Source organism: Corvus hawaiiensis, chromosome 19 (genome assembly GCF_020740725.1).
Source record: "Corvus hawaiiensis isolate bCorHaw1 chromosome 19, bCorHaw1.pri.cur, whole genome shotgun sequence".
Taxonomy (NCBI): Eukaryota; Metazoa; Chordata; class Aves; order Passeriformes; family Corvidae; genus Corvus; species Corvus hawaiiensis.
Genome location: NC_063231.1, coordinates 5,918,651 through 5,942,036, shown reverse-complemented (window position 1 = coordinate 5,942,036; position 23,386 = coordinate 5,918,651). Strand labels below are relative to the sequence as shown.

Below are 23,386 nucleotides of genomic sequence, written 5' to 3'. Positions count from 1 at the left end.
TAACCAAACATTAGAAAGTTGTCCTTACTGCAGCAAGGCTTGATTTTATGAGTCCAAACTAAATTTGGACACAGATGCCCCTGTGATGTAAATACTGTTACTCTCAGTAGACGACTTTTTCTTTTCCAAAATTACAAAATTACACCATTACAATTACTTGAATAAAAAAAGATTAGCAAGACTTCATGTTGTTTCTGCTTAAAACACACACCTGGTTTCCAGGAATTATTGCTCTCTTCTTTCTTTATTGTTTTAATGGGAAGAAAATACTTGACTCTGACAATGTCTTATGTGTGGGTTTGTCTTGGTTAAATCCTGTTGTGTTCTTGCATCTGTTGTACAGTCTGCTAGTTCATATAAAGGATTCTAAAGCACAATCACAAATGGCATTGTGTTTCTAACTTTTTTGAATAATCTAGATCTTGCTTGGTATCAACAGTATTTATTCCTGATGTATTTGCTAAAAAACAAAGAAACCTTAGAAAACTTTATAAAGCGCTTAGAGGAAGGTCAATCAAAATTTCCTCAAAGTGCTACAACGTGTTCCCTCATTTAACAGACAGCCATATGTCAGGATCTATTCAGATAGCAGCATTCAGCAATGCTTGTATTTCCAGGCTGCTGTGTTTGCTTGCTTTTGCAAAGACCGTCACATTTCCCAGAGGATTAACTATTAGGTTCTCATTCTCTTTCTGAGAAATCCAGGCATTAGTATTTCACAGTCTAGCATCAAACTTAACACTGGAAAAAGAGAAGGAATAATGATTAGATGGCAGTGCAGATGCCTGAGGTTTGCCAGCAGATTCTGAGACTCATATCTGAATGAAACCACCAACACTAGGAACTGAAGTAATTTTTCCTAGACAATGAAGTCAAATGGAAAAGGTTTTATGGGTAGAAAGAGCATTTGCTCCTGGGGCTCCCCCAGATGGGCTCTGTTTGGACCACAGGCTGCTGGAGGAATTTTTAACATTGTGAGGTTCATATGGAGTAGATAACCTTGAGGCTAACAAGAGTTTGGAAGTTAGTGGCAAAGAAGGGATGAAGAGATTATTTTCACAGAGGGAGTTCAAATAATTTACCTCCATATTCTCTCTTTACTCCCTGTTCCACTTTCTTCACCTTGCAGCTCGGAGATGATAAATAAAAGTTTGTCACGGAAACACATGGGGAAAGGATCAGTAGTGAAACTTTTAAATTTATGGTAGAAGTTTACATAAAAGATGACAAAATACTAGCAGCAGGAGGAAGGTACCATGACAACAACATCTTGCAAAAAAAGTCAAACAATCTTGGCCTGCCTGAGGATGCAATGCTAAGTGGATTTTCATCTAATGTGCAATCAGAACACACAATCTTTTTCACACGACCCTGTGTGAAAAAAATTGGTCGCTGATGATCCAGAGATGAAGGAACCAGAGAGGTCAGTATGTTTTAAAGGAAATAAGGTGAAATGGTCCTGCAGATGCCACTGGTTCTTTATGTGCTCTATTGTGCTGATAAGATAAGATGATGACTCCTCTGTCATGTCAGTGTGTGACAAAATTTATTTGTGATGAGTTTCCTGAACAGAAAACTCGTTGCACAGCAGCAGGATTTATCCATCTTCTCCTTGGCTTCCATGTAACCAAGTCCATCGGGGTGATTGAGCCCAGTGCCCAGAGGGTCAGAGGTCAGTGCTCCGTGGTCTCTGAACCACCTTTGCCATGGAGCAGGGCGGATGCTCAAGAGGCAGGTGATAGTTCATTACAGCATGGGGATCTTGCTGTGGTGGGGTGGGAAATCTGACCAGAGGCAGGGAACCTCGAAACAAAAGCGGTATTTCTGGTTAACTCTTCGATTACAGAGGATAGAAGAGCTGGGGCTGCCTAAGGGAGCTCTGGAGTGCAACAGAGCAGGAGCTCTGAGTGATGACAGGGGCTAAAGGGGAAAACATACCGGTTAGAGGCCAAGGGGAGCCTGGGAATTGCACCACAATCAGAAAGATGGGGGTGAAGTAGTTTTAGAAGCTTATGATTATGGGCAGTAGGGTTTTGAAAATTCCTTCTGTGGATAGAGGTCAGCTCTCTGTAGGCACCAATGTCTGTTGGTTTTGCCAATGACTAATCCGAAGGAGTCTTTTTATTCCAACTAAAATTTTGGGCTTTATATTGTTACATTAATGTGGAAAGCACACTTTGGCAAAAGCAGAGCCCACAGCATTGTGTATGGCTGCTTTCTAGGTGAGGAAAATATTTCCCATCCCTTAGGTAGAGTCAGGTAACGAAAAAGTGAACTAGAGGGTGTCTTGTGGGGGAAGATGGAGAGGCATTTTTTTGCAGTATTTTTCTTAAGTGGTGTCCCAGAGCTGCTGGGAGGCCTGAGCTGCCTATTTGTAAACAACAGGTATTATGGCCCTGGGTCCCCTGCCTGTTCCTAGCAGCCATGGGAGATGGCCTTTGTGTTTTACTTAAGTCCCTACTGGAGTGAAATAAAAACAGCTGAGCAAGGGGGAGCTCCTCTCTGTGGGCCACGAAAACCTTGTGTGAAGGTTTGTGAGAGGAAATGGAGGCCCTAGAGTTTTTTCTTTCCGCTCTTTCAGCTGCTCGCTAGCAGGTGATGCACGAAACAGAAGAAAAGTGCAGATAAATTTTCTCAAAAAAAGGGGAATTAAAGTAAAAGTAGGACCTGGGGGACTAAGAAGGAGTTTGAGATGGCTCTCTTGCACACCTTACCCTTGTGCCAGTGGCTGCTCGTAAGGCTGGGTAGTTTTATTCCAATAGCTCGAGGCTATGCCTGAAAACACCTTTTAGAATTATCCATTTATACTAAGCCTGCACACCTGAGACCACCCACAACAGTTAAAAGATTTCAGAGAGGAAAATGCCAGTCTGCATGTGGATCTCTAATAAGAAAAAGTAAAATACAGCTGGCTTTTTGATAAAGGGACTGTGTCTCTTAAAAGCAATAGTTGCTGCCAGTCCGGATTAAAACAGACTTTCAAAAGCAATTTTAAACCAGTAATGTGTTATCACACTTAACCACCCCTCTTCTTCAACAAATGGTTTTTTGTCCATGTTTAAGTTTACTAGCATTCCCAGTGCATCTCCCTCTAGTTTTTTGGTTAGTTGTTTTTTTAAATTTTATTTTTAATAATTCCTTTTTAATAGTACTTGTCAGTTTACAGATAGCTTTTTCCTATCATCCTGCTACTATAAATGAGATCCTTCTAAAGAAGCATTACAGCATTTCTTTAATATTCTGCCATCTGCTTAAGACGGAGTCCCTTTGCTGGGGAAAATTCAGTCAGATAGCTTAAATGTGCTTTATCAGATCTCTGAGATTCTTTCTTGTGCTTCTGCCACTTCCATGAAGGTCTCTAGTTAGCACTTTGGGCTCGTGTTTTACTTGGGAAAGAGGCTCCTGTGTGATAATGCTAATTTCTCTTTATGAAGCTACAAGAGATAGCTCTGTTCAGTGAGAAACTCCATCTTAGCACACCAATTTACAGCTGAGCCATATTACAAAATCTTCTGACTATTGTGAGAGGCCAAGTTGCATCAAACTTCTGCTGCCATGAATCAGTTTTTGAGATGACAGGAAGCAGCAGATCAGCTGCACACTCCGAGCTTAAATTTGAAGGCAATTTTTATTTCAATTTCACCCAGGTTTCTTTGGAAACTAGATTGCTAATTAACACCGCGTGTTTGTCCAGAAATAAACAGTGGTGTAAAATTAGTGAACGTTAGCTGATAGAATGGAAAAAATGATGGGCATGCAACAAACTGTTTTCCCAGACTACAAATTTGGAGGTTTTTTCTGAATAAAATAAATTTGTATTGATTCCTCTGCAGCTGTGATAGCTCTGTGCTTTTTTAGTGTTTCACCGATGCTGTGATGAGCCTTAGCCATGGCTTTCTGCTCCTCCACATGCAGAGGATTTAAGGTAGGACAAGAGGATAGGGAGAGAGAAGCTTCTCTTGTGAGGAGCACAACTGGGTTTTGACCAGCCAAAATATACCAGGTTTTACTCAAAAAGCTGCCATGAACCTGAGAAACTTAACAATTTGATTCCTCAGGAGTGTGTGTTTTTCACCCCTGCATGTTGCTGTTGCTAAACGGACTCTTGTTTTACACTGTTAATTTTTCCATGTGTGCCTCTCCAGTGATGTGAACCTCCCAGGTCTGATGTGGTACGCCTTCCCTCCCTGGAGCTCAGATACTGCTTTACAATTTGGGTGACAAGAGCAAAACAACAAAAATCCTTTTGTGCACTGTAAATATCTTTGTGCTAAGTGGAAACAAGGCTGTTTTGACAGGAGGGAGGTGCTGGGAAGAAAATAATATTCTTCAACCCAAAGCAAGTTTCATATCTTTATTACTAAAGAAGTATGGTTCCTTTGGTTTAAGGGTGCCTAAAAAACTTCTCAGCTTTACTGCAGTTTTCAGGAGGGTTTTTGCTACCAATGACCCTAAAAACAAAGTCAAAATGTGAAACAAAACCCCAGATACAACCAAGTTTAAAAACGTCAAAATAAATGCACGCAAAAACCCCATTCCCTTAAGTCATTATATGGAATTTAGATTACTTTAGCACTTCTCCGACAAGCAATGTTGGTTATATTTTTCCTCCCAAAACAACACTTCACAGAAAGATAACCTTACCAAACACAGTATTTCTCCTTATTTCTGCACAGAATGACTTAGGGAATGCCATATGTTACATATGTGGTGGCTCACACGCCACATTTTTCCTGGATAATTTTGAGGATGCCATACACCAAACAGGACAGGTGGCCTCTTGAGGTCGGCATGTGCCAAATAGAGATATGTGAAAAATATTCTGCTCCAGAGAACTCAAAAGATAAAATGCTGGAATAGAAAGAAGAACATAAGAACAGGCAGAGTGAATGACATATTTTCAGATTGTTCACTGCAAAGAATGCTTTGGGTGGAATGGAACTATTTGGCAGGTTGTATTTTATATTTCCGGTGGTGTTGAGTGCATCTAGGAAATCTGATTCTATAAAAAGTATTTTCTTGCAAGTCTCTATTCCAGATCTGAAGCAGTCCAATCTGATGGCTTTGTGCAAAAGATGGTCACTGAACCAGATCTTCCTTGTACTTAATCTCTTCGTATGTACAGTGTAAGTTTTCCATACACAAATTTTGTTTATTTTACTGAGCAAAGGAACTACATTGTCACATTAAATCCCACATGAAATTGCTTATCTGATCAGGAGCAAGCTGGCTGCTAAAGACAATAGGCTTTGAGCAAAGCTCTCTGGAAATTATTTGCATCGTCTAAGAAAAATTATTCACTACCAACAAAGAGACTCAGAAAAACATGTCCTCATGTTGTGATTATATTGTTGTAGATCTATTCCAAAGCACCCAGTGCCAGGTGTTGCTGGTAGGCACTGTTCTTTTTTGTCCCTGAGGCAGAGGTGTACATTGAATTTGTAACTGCAGAACATTTACACCTCCACTTCAAATGTACCCCTGGACTCATATCCACATAGGATTAATAGAGAGAAATCACTGAGCTTTTACTGGATTTTAGAACTCTTTTGAAATCGCTTTGCAGTTATCAGATTTTTTCTGGTTTTTCTTCAGCCAAGTATGTAGATAAGAGCTTTTGCTATTAGGGTCCAAAAAGAAAATATTTTTGACTGAGGTGACTAAAAGAATCTCAATGTCCTAAAACTGAATCTTTTGCTTGAACCAGTGTTGGTCTGTTGACAGAAATGAAACTGAAAAGACTTACGGGCTGAAAATGCTGAGCTCTGACTTGTGTAATACATTTCCTGTTGCCCGCTTTCATTCTGGAGGGTTCGGTCAGAGAATGCTCAGGAGGAGCTCTGAGTAGTGAAGTGATAAAGCTGTGTTGTTTTTGTGCCTTCTCATCAAGCTCTTCTAGAACTTCTTACAAGCATCACAATGAAGGAAAGAAATTACACAATGGCATATTGTCATAACTTTTGGGACCTCATCATTAGCATGAGAAATAATGTGGGGAAAAGCAGAAGAATATATTGTTTGAACTTCCAGCAGAGTGGGCAGTGGAGGTGGCTGGAGTGAATCCATCAGAGATGTGTGCAATAGGCAGGAAAAGAGGGCAATTTTATCTCTACTGTGAATCTGAGAAATTAATTTAGAATAACTCTTTGAATTTGGAATTCTGGACCTCACCAGAGCCAGCACATGTGCCATGAGGTGTCCTTTACTCGCTTGCTTGCCCCCTCAATGAATCTGAGTATTAGATCACCTCTGTTGTTATTCAAGGTATTCCCTTCAGTGTTTGATAACCAACACTGCTCATCAACCTACAGCAACAGTGTTATTTATTGGTCACTGGATGTTTGTGTCCTTTGTGGTTCTCTAAGTGGATTTTTTTCAATTTACCTGTTGAAGGTTTCCTCCTAAAATAACGGTAATAGAAGCCGGAATATTATGGCTGTTTTCTCTATCTTCTAATCAGACAACAGTGTCTTTATGTACTGCAGACTTTTAAAATAAGCATTAGCACAGCATTCTGGAGGATGTGTAGATGTGCCATAAACACAGATTGTGTTTCCCTATTTAGATTAAAAGTTTCTTTTTGAATACTGTCCTTCTTATTGTCATCTAATCCAAGCTCACCTTTTTTCCTCTTTTCTCTTGTGCCTTTTCAGTTACGTGTCTGAATTCCATTTATTGGCCAAGATTCTAATTTCAATACTTCAGTTTTGGTGACTGGTTTACTTAAAACTGTCTGGGTTATGATTTCCCTGGCCCTTATAGAAGAATTTCTTGGTATTATTTTGCCTTCAGAACTGTGGTTTGCATAGCACTGCTGTCAAGGACTATTCAATTCTGTTTATGTTATGTTTAGGACTTTGCACTGAACACAAAGCAATTGTCACATCTATGAGGTACTTAAAGTGCAGATCCTAGACTTTCACGAGGGTTAGAATGTCCCTGTGACTTCAGAAATGCAAACACTGTTTCTGAAGCAGTTCTGGCTTCCTAGAAATTCCATCTACTGTTACTGTGTGTGCCATAGATTTAAGGGGGGAGCTCTACATCGTTTTCGACTGGGATGGACACCAGGAGCAGGAGAGGTCTGTTTCCTGTACTTTGTTGACTGATGTCCATTTCTGCAGAGGAAAAATTTCAGAAGGAGCATTCTCTGTTTTTTTTTCTCCTCAGTCCTCCAAGTGCAAGTGTCCTTTTCTTAGTCATATTTGGAGATTTCTGTCAATTGGGGGATTAGACTGGGACTCTGAGTTTTAGGGGAAACATATAGGTCAGGAGATTCTTGGCATGAAAATATCCCAAATGCACCTGAAGTGTTGCACAGTGATACCCCTTCAAGAAGATCTCAGGCTGTCTGGTTAGGTGCTTGTTTGATTGAGCAGAAATTATGGGATTTCAAGGAATTTTGAGGGAGAGTGGAAAGTATTTCTAAAAATACCTTGAGCTGATTCTTTAAGTTGATGTATGTAGATGTGTAGAAGAGACAAAAAATGCCAGGCAAGCTTGGCATTTGGTGCAGCAGGATCAGAGTAGTGGACTAAATGTCCTTTTGCCAGAAGGTGAGGTTAAAGAGAAAATTATTAGGAAACTGCTGTCAAGGTCTGGTGTGCCAAAGACTTGTAACATTTGTCATTCAGCCCTTTTGAAGTTTCTAAATGACAGCAGGGAAAAGAGAGTTAGAGCAGTGCTTTCCTGAATTCGGAAAACTTGGCTATTTCCTTGAGGAAAAGGGGCTGGTGTTGTGGCGCAGAATTATTTACCACAAAACACCTGCAGATTGGCTCTATATGCTGGTGGATTTTGAGTTTTTTAGACTAACATTATAGAAAATGAAAAGGCAGGTGGATTTTTAGGAAGTCTGATTGGGTCCCAATATAGCTGGAGATATCTACTGATTAAATAATTCTTATGAAAATGACAAAACATTAAAAAAAACTTTCCTTAAGCCCAGCAGCCTAGAGGTGATCACACAGAATTAATTTATCTAGCAAATCCTCTTAGTAGGAATGCTTTTAATCTGACAAATGGAAGGACGGTCAATACTTTGAAGTCCTTCTACAACATACTGTATCTGTATCACATGTGAGGTCCTGTATTGTAAATTTGTAAACCTACTTCATTTTTGTAGTGGTTGTTCTAGGAGTTTTGAAGACTTGGTCAACGTGCCTTGAATAAGATATTTGTATATAATGAAAATTTTGGAAAGTTTAGCTCATCTGGTGCTTGAGAGATCAGCAGTAAAACAGGATTTGGATTTGATCTTCCTGAGTAAGAAGGCTTTATCTGAAAGAGAACTCCAAATAACAGGTCCTCTAACCCGAAGTAGAGAAAAGCTCCACTGCCTTCCTATGCTGTGCTCACCCTATTGATTAAGTCCTAAGCAGAGCTTGCTTTACTTTCTTTACCAGTTCAATTATAAGACTAAAAATTGACGAGTTATTCATTGTTAGAATTCTTTTTATGACTTAAGAATATTTGGTTTAAGAAGGAATAGAAGAAATAACTTTTTACCCTTGTTCCAGCCAGATCGACATGATACCCAAAACTCCAGAAGATCAATCTCTGCTTTGAACTCCTGGATCTAGGGCAGACATTCTGTCTTGATAGAAGACAAGGTCAGCTCCTTTGTAAAACAGGGTTCTTATGTAAATACAAATCTATGTGGAGCAAAAAATGATTTTTCTTGATTTATGGTGTGACCTGAGTCCTGTAGTGTCCTTCAGTTCTGATTTAGTGCTGGCACAGTCTCTTACTTTGACTTCCCAGTTATTGGCTATTCATCAAGGAAATGGATGAATTTGATCTATTTTTTTCTCAGGTGGGCCACTGCTCTTGCTGTGAGCTTCACAAAAATTCAGAGGGATTGAAGGCCAGAAGGATTTTCTTTTAGTTCCCCCCACCTTCACCTTAGATTTTTCAATGTGGGGGGTAGAAGAAAAAGTCAGGAGAAACAAATGTCTTCTCATGTTGAGTTGTTTTCAACAAGGATCAGGCTGAAGATGTGCTGAACCACAAACACTCTGAAAACTCCATACACTTCCGGAAGGAAACAGCAGGACGTTGTGGAAGAAAAAGATTTACAAAAATATACAGGGATTTTAGAAATACCTTCTGGTGTCTGAGTGCGCAAGAGATGACATCTGGATAATGTGGGAGATATTGAAATGTCTGATTCTGGTGGTGAGGGTACAAGCCCAGGAATCAGGAAGTGAAGTGAAGCCATTTCACACTGTTGTCTTCAAATGAATCATTAACACCCTGATAAATATGCTGGGGAAATTACCTGCTTGATCTATCTAGTTTTAATTATCACTTAAATTATTAGGAAGCTCACTTGACTTGAGAAAGGGTAAAGGAGAGTGGAATGCAACCTGTTGAAGTGATGGCTGCTCCTCCAGGGGTGGAATTGAATTCTCACCTGGGATTATTCCAAATATGGCACAATAGCTAGAGTGAGAAGATTTCCTGTACTAGACCATGATTAAAACAGACTGTAGATTTCACTGCTCATGTGGTTCTTTCTGAGGTACTGATGTGACCTGGTGAGAGAGAGAGGAAAAAAGGTTGAATATAGCCTCAACCTCATCCAGGAGAAACCTTCTACACCTGCATCCAGGAGGTCTCTCCTAGCTCCTGGCATCTAAATCATCATATGCATTGTCAGAGCTCCCTGAATGGATGGCCAAGTTATAGCTGAGTTTTATTGCCCTTGCCTAATTTTAACTGTGGGCCAAACTCTACTTCCTTTGCATCTGTGAATGATCCCATTGGTTCCACTTCATTTAAGTTGCTGGAGTATTACTTGCCTTTGAAGTGGCAATTTAAAAAAAATACATTCATTGGTTATAGTTTAATGTGAATTATAAAATCTATTCAGGAAGTGACGGAAGACTTTGAGACAGACACTAAATACTCTCCAGCTACAAGTGCCATGATACCATGGAAGTTAATTTTGGAAATGAACTCTGATTTAAAAAAAAACCCCATCAATTTTGCTGGTTCAGTCACAGAAGCTGTGACAAACAGAAGGTTTTGAGTGAGCCTGATGAATCCTGAGCTTTCTGAGGTGTGGAGATGACGGATGCTCAGCTGACCCTGCTTGGCATGGCTCTGGATGGCAGAATGGGGCTGAGGTGGCCACTGGGGGTGACAGGTCAGGGAACCGGGCAGGACTTTTTCTTGGGATCCATGTCTGCTTCTGATTGTTGGGTGCTGATCATGACTTGAGACTTGTCTGTATGTCAGGCTAGCAAAACTGAGCTGAGAGCTGGAGTTTTTGTCTTGGCTGTGCAGGTGAGTCATGGAATGGGATTTTTCTCGTTACTTCCAGTCCTTTAGCAGCCAGATTAGATGATTTTCAATTCAGTTAACACTTGAGGCTCTACTTAGCACCCTCTAAGATCCAGCATTAGAGAAACTGGCAGATGTCCATGTGGTGGGATGTGTTTTTTGGCGCCAAAATGCAGAAAAGCATTAGGATAGAAATTGCACCTGAAGCAAGTAATGGCTCTGCCTGAAACTTTTTGGAAATTATACTTGAACTTTTTCTGCTGCTTTTAAAGTGGTGTTAGTATACGAACTGTTACAGTGACTGTTGTGATACTGTGTCAGTAGGCTGGTAAATCAGATTACAGGCTTAGAAAGCCCCAAAGGTTTAGGAACTGCACCATAAAGGAATGATGGATTAACAAGGATTTTTGCAAAAAGAAACAAAACAAGAAATTTTTCATTAACCTGAAGCTTGGATATATGGCTCTTAAGGATTTGTGGAAGAAAGACGCAGAAGGACCCCTCTCACCGGAACTGTGCTAAGTGGCATTGGAAATAATTTTATCTCCTCTCTGGAGTAGAATAAATTACTGTTACATACTGTACATGAAAATACATAAATATTGCCTTGCTGTGGATTAAGAGCAGAAAGTGATTAGTCTGGTAAGATTTGGGTTTTTAATGTAATTTGACCCCACTGCCTGTACACAGAGAGAAAAGCATTCGGTGTCTTTGCCAGCAGAGTTGAGCAGGTATCACCTGCTGAGTCAGAGGTTACAGTCTGTAGTCAAAATTCTGTGATAAGGAACAAGCTGCACGCAGATGGCAGAAGTTAACAGCCTGATCCTGCCATCAAGACACATGAAAGAAATTCTCATCCGTAGAAGATGGAGCAGTTCTGATGGCTTGGAATAGATTTGTACTGCCTTGTACTTTGTACCCTCATTTATGTAACAGTGCTATCGTTTTGTTTCACACAGTATTATTTTTAAACTGACATAAATAATTCCAAAAGACTGAGGATAATGGGACTGCAGGACCAAGGTAAGGAGCCTGTTGCACTAAACCTTGGAAAGAAATGCTGCTAATCCCAATTTCAGCTGCAATTAATGAAACTATTGCCACAGCCAAAGCAGTAAGTGAATCTGGTCTCAAGGATGATGCCACCAAGCTGTAACAAAACTGGTGCCCATGTATTTTGCAGTACATAGACTGGAAGTTTGCTCCGTTTTCCGTACTGCAGGATAGCTGCTGCGTTTTGCAATTAAGATGTTCCCCCAAAGCCTTCTCAGTTTTGGAGTCTTGAGCCTGATTATAGTGGCAGATTTTTTTCTGCTTCGTGTTTCAATTAAAATATTTAACATTGTGGTAACACATTACTAGATTTCAATTATTTTTACTATCTTGGCCTTCCTGTAAATAAATATTCTGCAAATGTAAGAAGCCAGTGGAAAACATATCCCCTCTAGAAGGATCCATGTCCATGCTTAACTTGTTTAGCAAGACAGCAGTTGTGTAATTTCTTTATAGCAACAATAATCCACTTATATCTGAGAAGGGACAGTCGCTAATTTGCATGACTTTAAAAAAATTATGATGTTAATTAGGTGATAAAAATATCGTTGAAGATGGGTCTGTACCTGTGCATTTTAAATGACAAGTAAAAAATAATTACACTAAAAACATCTAATTAATATCTGACAAGATTAAAATACTTGGAGTTAGTTTATTATGTGATTTATAAGGGTTTGTAACATGCGGAAGAAAGAGAATGAGACATATTCAAATCGAAAATAACTGAGTTTAAGCAGCACTTTGGGAGCTGAGGCACCTATTAAAACACTCCAAATTTTAGTGTCAACTAGGAGTCAAATGCGACTTATCACTTGTAGTTGCGATGCAAGGAATAATGTCACCAACATATTAAGTACTGAGCTCAGCCATTCATGTGTCAACAGTCTTCAGTGCATGGAAGGAAAGGCCTTTGCCTGAGCCAATTTTAAGTTTTTTTCCATTTCTACCTGGCTTTGCCCTTTTCCCAGAAGTGGTGGATGAGTTGGGCACTGCTGTGTTCTAGTGGTGCTGTCCTTACCATCTGCCAGGAAGACGTATCCTTGCGGTATTCCGTCTTTTTCCTTTTCCTTGGAAATTTGATTCTGAAGCACCCGCTGTTCTGGCACAATCCTCTTCTTATTAAACCTGGCAGTCATGGTCTTCCCTTTCAGAGTGCCTGGAATTCAAGGACAGAGTCAGAGATGCGGTTGCAGTTGAATTTTCACTGTGTTTTTGTGTAATGCCCTCAAAATGTGTGCCAGTGCAGGATAATTTGGCACTAATGGGCTAACTTCAACAAAATTTAGATAAATAGATGGCCACAGGAGTGCAAGTTTGTTAAAATAGCTGTCAGTGAAGACAGAAGAGTATTTCCTTACCAGTAAAGTGTGAAGTCCACTCTTATTGGGCCTGAGAAAATCCACAGCTGTTAATTTTGGTTGTGTTTTACCATGAATGGAAATCACTCTGAACTACTTCCCCCTGACAAGTTCTGACAGAGCAGGAGATTCTTCTTTTACCTGCTTGTTCATGCAAAAGTGGAAGTAATTTTGAATTAAAGAATTGCATGTTTGATCAACTCACCTGGTTCTGGTAAAATGTTTTCCCCTTCCAGTTCCCTGATGGTTTTTAATGATGTTCCTTTGAAATGGGTATTTGGAAAAAAGAAAGCCATTGAATGGGATGGTTACACTTAGATTAGAGCCAAGTAAGACTTTGGGTCATATAATCAAAGGTGATTAAGTTTTGGGTTCAATTGACTAAGGTCTAAGAGAAGTTGAGGGCTGTAGTAATGTTGAAGTCCTAAGAGTCAGTGACATCATATGGTGCCAGCAGCGGGAATGTGAACTTCAATCCATATTCCAGTATAGGCTATTCCCTCTAGGCTGACTCTGCTGTGATAAACCTCTATTTAAAATTCTCATTTGACATGGAGAACAGATTGGTCCCTCTTACTTCAAAATTAAGGATGAACATTCTTCCCTCAGTTTAGGCAATGTGTTGTTATTTTACACCTGTTTTCCCATCAGTCCAGTTCCAACATGGCCTGCTGAATTTAATCATCAATATAAGTCTTCTCCTTCATCCTCTGGAAACTTGAAAATATTGTAAGTTGAAGGTATAGGCTGCCAAATACCAATCTAATACCAATGCATAATCTAAATAAATTCTTGTCAGAAGGATCCATAGGTCTCCAGAATAAGTATGTGCTGTAAATGGAATTATGTATGTATCTGGGAAGCTGGAAAAAAAAACAGATAAAAGGAAGAATTAAGAGCAAGAATAGACTGAAATCTTACAGGGTACCTGGCATATGAAGCTAGGGATAGTTTCTGGGATGAAGTACAGGGATGAATTAGTGAAAGAAAACTGGCATTAGAAAAATCAACAGAAATTCAGGATTTCTAGCACTACCTGTGGGGATATATTCACTGTTTCTCAGAGCACATCTCTCTGCTGCCAATCCAGGCTGTGTTCCTCCCCATAAGTATGCGTGTCAGGCCATACTAGCACAGATAGTGGGCAGCCAAACAGATGTTCCCTGATAAATAACACTCCTGGGCTTGAGCTTTTTATTGGAAACATTTACCTCCCTGATACTTGTAATGCAGCGAAACAGCTATTGTTCTTGTTTCAATTTTTACCTCCCCCCTTTTTCCCTCACGCTGCTTTATAGAGCAATTTGTCTTGTAATCTTTTCCTTATTGATGGAGAATTGTCCATTTCAAGCCCTGATTCTGCTATCAGCTATGCCAGATCAAATCCAGAGCAGCAGCCCCGGGGACAGACAGTGCAATATGAGCACTGCTCTTGTCATGTCAGGGTTGTGTCCTGTCCTTTTTATCAGTGCTGCCCACCAGGAATAAGTTAATAAATATCATTCTTAAGCATTGCTTTTCTCTTATTGATTTCGCTCATTATATTCTATCTGCAGATTTTCAGGAAAGCATTCCTGACCACAGCTCAGAGCTGTCTGCTCTAATCATTTCATAGATCTTAGGGAATGCCAGCCTGAACAATTCTCATAGTGTTAACTGCAATACAAAGTATAAAAGATTAAAGTAGACTGATCTTTTTATTGCAGGAATTATTTGCAGAATAAGTATGTCTTTGAAAACCCATGTTACACACGGACTGGCAAGATAATTTGTGTAGTTGCGGGTAACAAAACAAGCTGAATTTTCTTACTCTTTAAAGTTACAAGAGTCTGACTTTTCCCCTTTCAAGTCTTATCTAAATACAGTGACCCTGTCTCTCCATTTGGTTCAGCAATGCAATTTACAGGTTAGTTTAAATGCAGACATTTGCTTAAATAAATGTAAAATTAACTCTACCTTTTAGAGACCTGCAGGAAATAATCCTCTGTGTATTACTTAATTTCCCAAATGATGTAACACACAAATTTTGTTTTGAATAAGAAATGTATAAGACAAAACACTTCCAAAAGCCTGGAACCAGGAGATGCAGCTGAAGTCTCAGGAAGACACGGAATAAATCAGGAGCAAACCAGACCAGCTTAATGAAGCAAGAGAGGTTGAATCAGTGTTTATGTTCCTCAGATAATGAACATTCTGATTCACAGTCACAAGGAGATGAAGCCTTGCAGAAAAATATACCAAGTGAAGAGCAACAGGAATACAAAGGCAGGAATCCTGAAGGGAGTGTGTTGTTAAAGTGTGGAATATGGTGGGACAGCCAATTATCCTGAAGCCAAAGATCTGTTTTAGTCACACTGATAATTCTACACTCTCTATCTTAGTTAATTTCCATATAAAACCTTAAGAAAATCTATGAAATGGACTCAAATCAACACAATCTGCTTGGACTGTTGGAGAGTTTTTTCCATCTTTGGTAGATTGCATAATTTAGGATATCGTTATGCTTTGAGATGATGCCTCATTTGGGATCACAGAGTCTTTCAGTGTTGTTTGAAAGCTATTTTAGTTCTTTCAAAAAACTTTTAGAGCCTCTCTTCAGCTTTTCCTCTTTGACACAGCTCTGATAAATCTTCTTTCCCCTGTATTGTGGATGTTTTTATAACGTTGATGGTCCTGCTGATGGTAGAAAGAGAGTTCTCAGTAATACAGGAATGCAAATGGATGGAAGCAGCTCCCTAAGGTGGGCAGCTAATTAGGAGCTTTGCTGTTTTCTATTGGGACTTGGACTCTGGGAGAGAGGATGTACAATAGCTTGCTTTTGACAGAGAAGATGCTATTGTGGCTCTCTGTTAATTAAGGAATATAGATTGTGGCCTCGTGTTAATAGAGTAGATATGATAGCCAGATTATTTGTCTGGAATGTGCATATAATGAATACTAAGATTGTTTTGGCACATCTTGATAAGAAACCTTCAAGGCTAAAATGTAATAACATTGTAACCATGGTGATGATGTTGAATTAAGATTGATGGAAAGTTAAGAACAAAGGTTGATGCAATATTTTATTAATAAATTTTTCTCCAGCATGGTAAAATCCCTGGTTACTGTGGAAGGTTCTAATGTGTGATGGGGAAATATCCTGTTTTTATAGGTTCTGTTTACCTGTGTGAAAAGAAAAATTGGCAGCACAGACCTTTTTTCCCTGTCTTTGCATGTGTGGTCTGGGGTGCGGGCAGAACATTTGGGGCTCTTTTATCCCTCCTCGAAGGTGGGTGGAAAGTTCTTACTTTAGAGCCACAAAAATTGAAATAATTAATTATTGAAATATTAAGCTTCTCTGCATTAATATTTGGCATTTTTATAGTCCTACCTACTTTTAGAAATGTAGTTTAATCAAAACCCTGGATTTTTTTTTATTTCCTGCTGTGTTATATATTTTCCCTCTTTCTCAGGGTATATCGCCACAGTTACTTCTCTTTTAATTAGATCTGCATCATTAATCTAGGCTGCTTCTCAGGCTGATCTTTGCTTAAATGGAGTAACAGTTTGCATTTCTCGGAGAGCAGAAGAGGCTGCTGGATCTCTCGTGACATCTCACAGCTGATATCTTATGATGTGTTTAGAGGTCAGTGCAGTTGACTCCAAGTGGTTTTAAAGTCAGTGTATTTCACCCTAAGTCTTTAATATCTAAAACTAATGAACACTAAATGTGCAGCAATTTTCATGCACATACTGATGTGTTCTCTCTTTGACATTTCATGCAATCCATTTTTGTCTATCAAATTTTGTGTTGGTGCAAAGCTGAGTCGCCAAAACAATTGGAAAAGTGTGGAGTTTTAGTCTCCATGGAGTTTAGCAGTTGTTGGATGGCTGCTGCATGATGTTCAGTAATGACAGTGTTTCACCCCATCCTTGGGCTTTGCTGCTTGAAGTTAAGACTGTGTTCAACTCTCTGCACAAATACACAACTTCTTCCACTAACTGCAGTTGGTTTTAAGGGACCACTTCATGCACGCTAAAGCTGTAAAACCTAAACAGTCCCCTCAGCCTGACAGTGAAGCCCAGATCTGCCACTGTGGGCTCACACTTCCCTCTTCCCTTGTGCCCAGGGCTGCTGTTCCCCAATCAGCCTTATCTTCATGATTTGGGGGAACTTGGATGTGACACAAATGTCACAGACTTCCTGCCTGTGTGAGGAAATGTGACACAGAAATTGATTTCTTCTTCTTCAGTTCAGCTTATTTTCAGGGTCTGGGTAAGAAGGGTCTTTTAAGGTTTTTTACTTTGTGAGCTTTTCCTCATCTTATTCCTTGGTGGCTTCAAAATCAGGAGACACTAGAACGCTCAGTTTTCCTTTCAGATCTTTTTAAGAAAATAACTCTTCTTTAACGATTCCAAACATCCACCCAAGCTCCCACCAAGCTGGGCTAACATATAACTGCAGTTACATGCAGTAATTGGGAAAAGGGGGCTTCTGGGAACAAATTTTACGGAGTGTGACAGATTTCCCTTCTCTGAAGACAGGGGCATGCTGCTGTGAAAGGGCTTGGTTCTACCCACAGCAGAAGAATGAGAAATGCAGAATATACTAGCAATAGCTTCTTCCTACTTTTGTCTTTGAAAATTATTCCCTTTATTCAGAAAGAGTGTTTTGATTCATTGGTTTGTTTTGGCATTCTCAAAGTGATCTCAAGAGGATTAAGATGCACAGTTCCCCTTAGTTTAGACTGGAATTGCCAGGAGTTAAGTGCCTTAATGCCTTGGGAAAACAAAATTTGGTTTTTTCATTATTATTATGTAAGATTATTTAGTGCAATTAATCCCCAGGGCAGGAAACCACGAGCAGGTGCAATTGTGATTTATGTGGGTGTCAGCCCTTTACTTTGACAATCCTGGCTTGGTTCATGATTCAGGAGCTTCTGCGTGGCCAAGGGTGAGAGGCAGCAGAGGCAGGGAACAGCTGCCCAGGGAGGTCAGTCCTGCTCAGACAGTGCAAGATTTGCACTCTCAGCTCAAAGCAGTTTCTTTCAGCCACCGCAGGTGAGCGGTGCTCCAGGTTTGACGACCAACCTTTATGATTAAATATCATTTATTTAACATAAAAGATGCTGTTTATATCTGTATGTCAAAGGAAGAGTTCCTGTTGCCCATTTACTGCTATTCACACCCATCTCTCCAACTTCTACTGTTCATAACACTCCTCTGTGCCCTCTTCTTTTCTCATGCACTTTTTCTTACCTGGGGTCTACTTTCCTTTGCCTATTGTTTCTATTACCCAGGAATAAATCTGCAGAGACACTGAGGCAGTACCTGTAGCTTCCTGTAAAAGGGCAGTGCTCTCATTATGGTAATAGCTCAGGACTTTAAAGATCCCAATTACATCCTGGGCTTCCTAGATAATGTTTGGCAAGACACATGCTGTCCATACTTGGACATCCCTTACAGAAGCCAGGCAAGCTCCATCTATAAATGAAAGGGAAATTAGAAAGGGTGGGAAAGGCTCTGACTGCATCTGGAGTCAATGTCTTTGTCTCAAAATCTAGGGGATTATCATGAATATTACTGTCAATAGTGACAGCAGCCAAATTATAATTATTTGCATTTCAGGTGGACATCTGAATTTGAAGCATTTTTAAATTGAATATTATTAACAAAGAGTATATTAAACCTTGATTACCTTAGCATTTCAAGTGTTAGATTGTTTGAAAAATGTGGACAGGAGACAATCCCAGGAGAGCATTCCAGTAGAACTGCCTTTCTTCCTCAATTCTCTCAGTTTGGCTGATCCCAGAAGAATAATTGTATACAGGGAAAATCATCCTTGTGAAACCCTCCTCAGACATTAGTGAAAAATTGCCTTGGAAGATCAGGAATATTTGAAAATGGATTTCTGTATGAGCGGTGCTCCAGGTAAATCCATGTTGACATGCCCTTCGTCTCTAAATTACTGGGGGAAATGGATGGGGCCAAAATGGGCTGAGTAAATATCAGAGTACGCTATTTCCATAAAAAGGTTATAGCCTAGAAGTACAGTTTGCATCATGGCTATAATAGCTCTGATCTGGGAAATAAACACATTAGGACATGCAGATTTCATAGCATCAGCTGTTCCATCTTTTTAATCCACACTTGTCAGAGTATTTTCCTTCATATAGCTTAGGAAATTGTTAAATTTTTACAGAAAATAGATGATTGTTAAATGGCATCCTGTCCAGTGTACACAGCTTTCTCTGCCACACAGGGACAACAGGGCAATTACTGGGGCATCCATTAAAGAACTTGAGTAATTTGGCAAATATTATTTTGTTTTCAGATAAAATAAACAGTTTTAGTACAGAAGGGCATTTTAATTACTCCTCTTTTTGCTCAGTTTGTTTAAATTTTCTTGTTTCTCTTACCCTTGTAAAAGCATTTCTGTGTTTACTGATTTTCCATTTTGATGTGCTTGTGCCCAGTTCTGTGACTGATTGCCTTTAAGGTCTTTTATGATGATGAGCATGAGGGAGCTCATCCCAAGGTGGAGTTGTACAAGGATGTTAATTTAAAAGAGGAGATCAGTGAAAGACCTGATAAAAAATTTTAAAATACCAAGTTCTCTCTGTGAGAAACAGAAGAATGGTTTTGGCAGCTGTGGTATTCCCCTTAATAATAAAGCAATTTCTCATATGTATTGGTTCACCAGAGCTTGTCTTCTACTGGTAGTGGATTATTCCTTGTATGAATCTGCTGATGCCTTGCAAAAAAGACACATAATCGTACCTCCCGCACATCCACATCAGCACAGGAAGACTGGAGTGTCGACCTTCAGTTTCCTGGTTTTCCATAACTCCAATAGTAACGTGGAGAATGTAGATTACAGTCCTTTTGATTCTACCCTCTTCTTCTTTTAGCGTTCAACCCGTGGTGTCTTTTCCAATGGGAATGACTACTGCCATATGTTGCATGTGTATTAACAAAATTTTTCAATAAATTCAAGGCATTCCTTGAGGATTAGAGCTGCTAACCCTTGAGTAGCACTGATAAACTCTTGACTGTTCTGCCGTGTTTCCTGAACTCAGACCACCTGAAACCCAGATGGTGACAGGCATTCAGTGAAAATCTCTGAGCTGGTGAACACCCTCTCCTGCTTTTACAGCACACCTTACCAAGCTCCACCTGCTGTCTTTATTGTGCTTTAGAAATGCAGCTTCACACCCTCGGTGTAATTCTTGCTGGCCAGATCCAGAGGGCTTTGGCGCGGACTGGGGTTCCAAAAGCCTCATTTCCTTAAGGAACCCAGTTAAAATTTCCTTCCTGAACTACGAAGGAAAAGAATTGTGTCACAATTATTACTGTGTCCCTAGAAACTCATGAATGCCCAGCATCTTTCATTACTTGCAGTAGTCAGTGAACTCCCTGGCCTGGTCACTGTGAGAGTGCCATGGATTTCCTGCACCTCCTGCTTTCTGAAAAGGACTACATAACCTGATGTGCTGCAGAGATCTGCTTTGCCAGAAAGACCACTTTTCCTTTTAAAATTACTTTCTTCCTTTTTTCTCTTGTTGGTGACCACTAATTCTGCAATAACAGTAGAGTTGTCACCACTTCTCTGATCGTCTGCAGAGAGGAGCAGACAGGGAAGACAGCAGACCGGGGAAGTGGTGCAGAACTTTCTGCAGCTGACTCGCTCTTCCCTTTTACTACTGTGCAGAGAATTCTCTTCTCTTCACTGTGCTTTATCACCTTCAGAAGCAAGCCTTGCCTAATCCCAGCCTATATCAATCAATGATCCCCCTTCTCCTGTGCTTCTTTTCCTTACTTTCAGCTTTTTGCTGTTTTCAAAACCTCTGTCTGTCCCTGCTGACAGGTGCTTCTGAAGAAATGCTAGCCTGCACCTTGTCAGATCTATTCGGAAGCAGACATCTGGAGGGCTTTCCTACATGCAAGAAACAAAATACAGCATCCTTGTGTAGTCTCTTGTGCACAGCAAATCATGGATTCAAGGTAGTTTAACTTGGAAATAAATTAGGTGATTCTTGTTAAACTGACCAAGTCCTCTTGCCAGTCCTTCATTCTGAAGTAAAACAGTGAGACACAGATACTAACAGTGAGTTTAGTCTGAATAACAGAACATAGAAAAACAAATTACTACATGCCTTCCTCTCCCACTTCCTTTCAATTTTTATCCACTGCTATCTGCCCTATCAGTGATCAGCTTTTTCTGACTGTTCACACCATCCACTAGTCTTCGCTTTTATGGAATCATCTTTGCTGCTTTTCACAGCTGCGTTTAAATCTTACTGGTGTTCATATCAGACTATGTCCAGCTGCTGAGTTCCTTTAATATTACAATTTGAGAGCAGGGTGAATTAATCCCTTCATCTGAAATATTTCACATTTCACATTATTAATATCTGGAAGTCTACTGTGTCCCAGGATTGAGGTGGCTGAATTGCTGGATGTGGAAACTCATCAGTCCCTTTTGCACACAGGTCATAAACTGTGCTCAAAGTCTTTGTGTACATTTAAATAATTTATATTATCTTTGTTGTCACTGTTGATTTTTGTCTCAACCACACCTGCCTTACATTTTCTCCTCTCTAAACTTGTCTTATCACAGTGTTCTTTACAGTTACAGAGGTGAATCCAGTTTTTCTACTTTTCAGCTTATTGGTGGTTTTGTATGGCCCTTTATGGAAGGGTTGATCATAGAAAAGAAAATTGCGATTGGCAAGCTGGTTTCTTAAAAACAGTCTCTCAAATCAACCCAAAACTCATAAAAATCCCAAAAACCTACATAACAAATTCCATGTTTGTTTGCTTTTTTAACAAGTAAAATGCACTGATAAACTCAGCAACCTGGAAGCTCTTTACCTTGTTTAATCTCTGGCTTACATGTGTGGAATTTGGATTTTCCAGAGAAATTTGACTGCATTGACATCTACTTGTAGACAAGCCTTCTGCTGAGATCAGACAAAAATATACAAGCTGGTGCCATGAAGAAGGTTCAGGTTGGAATTTCTCTTCATTTTGGACTCTTCCTTTATGTGAGGTTTCTTGTCCTTTTACACTTCAGATACCTAAGCATCAGTACCATCTTTAGTCCTTTTCTGCCTTTTCCCTGTATTCCTCTGTGTTCCAATCTGATGTATGAACTAACTTCACATCTTTGGAGTAGTTGAGACCATGCACTGGAGTTGTTCCAATGTTCAGACAGGCATTAGGAATTTCTGATCAAAAAAAATAAAGCCAAATAAAAGTTATCCTTCATAATGTGCGGTTTGTTCATGTGTCTGTGCAGAGCTGAAATATCATGGGTAATTCCCCAAATCCCTGGAACCAGGAAGGGTGTAACAGTTTGTTTCAATGGGTGACTGGAGTGGGATATAAAACATATGCTGTAGTGGGAAGTTTGGATTGATTATCTGGTTTTGGACTAAATGAAAAGATATATTTAATTAGAAGGAATTTGTCTAGAGATCAGTGTTCAGAGGCATGTTCTGGAGGTATCAGTAACTATAGAAAGAGAGAAGCTTCCCTGATTGACCTTTTTAAGTGTAACTTCAAAATATTTTCAGGTCTAGAAACACTTATGGAAAACATTTTTCTGTGAGGGTCTTTTATGCTAAAATTTCTGTTGTAACAGTCATGAGGATTCTAAATGTGCTGACAGTCAAAACAGCCAAGCCTCTGCACCCAGAGTGGCTTGGCAGTCTGGAGCTGAAGTTCATCTCGCTGTAATAGCTTGTTCTTTTAAAAATTTTGTATTCCTCCATTGTTATTTTTGTTAAGTGCCTTTCTAGAAGAAAAAAAATCCCTTGAGCTTTTAATGTAAAGTCTTGGATTCATCTTAGGAAATTGAGTTTGCAGCTCTTGTGTGGAGCCCAGAGTAAGGTAAGAAGGGTATTTTTTGTGTCCATTTGCCTGGAACAGCATTCGTAACTGGGCATTAGTGTAGTCCATTAATCCATAAATAAGTCACAGATAAGTTCTCAGATAAGATCAGTGGTCCTGTTCACCAGGGGAAGTGCTACTCAATGGCTCTAAATAGTCACATTAGGGGCCTTGGTCTGGGTATAAATTATTTTTCTAAAAAAACAAAAAGAATTTTCCTCTTGCTGCCTGTGCCAATGGTGTGTTCTGAGCACTACCCCTGCAAGCAGATAGAGAAAATCAGACAGCTTTTCAGGTTGAAAGCCCTGCTTGCTCTTTGTAAACTTGTGGTCCTCTTGTTTACCTTGTTGCTGAAAAAACAGCCATTGATTTCTCTTGCATGTGTTTTTTTAAAACAGCAACACCCAGGATTGGACCCCAATGTGGAGCCATGCTGCTTTGCGAGGTATACAGCTTAAAAATGCAAACTACTCCAGAAAGGGGCAACAGCCCTTTTTATGGGATTGATTCTGTTAATAAGGAAAATGAACACATCTGAAGAGAACAGTCAGGTTATGAATGTGCACCTGCCCTGGGAAATGTGAGTTTGGAAATTAAATGTGTATTGTATTAAATGTGTATTGTATGGATGTGTGTTTGCTATTTCTTTCACTGGAGCATAATGAGCTGCAAACCTTCTAGTGCCAATGGTGGGTCAAAGTGCATGTTTTGCATAGTTCTGAAACAGGATCTTGTTACAGTGGGGATACAGCAACACATGTATCAGAAAATGAGGCCTGTGGAAAGTATATATATGGACCAATTCTTGGTAGATA

The 23,386-nt window shown here is 39.7% G+C and overlaps 1 long non-coding RNA gene across 1 annotated transcript in view; it reads left to right on the top strand.

The window, feature by feature from the left end:
• The window catches only part of LOC125335613, a 38,276-nt gene extending 15,179 nt beyond the window's left edge, over window positions 1–23,097 (top strand). Inside the window, exon 4 of the long non-coding RNA XR_007207500.1 lies at window positions 22,970–23,097. This is a non-coding gene — a long non-coding RNA (uncharacterized LOC125335613). The remainder of the gene's footprint in view (window positions 1–22,969) is intronic.
• The last annotated feature ends 289 nt before the right edge of the window (window positions 23,098–23,386 follow it).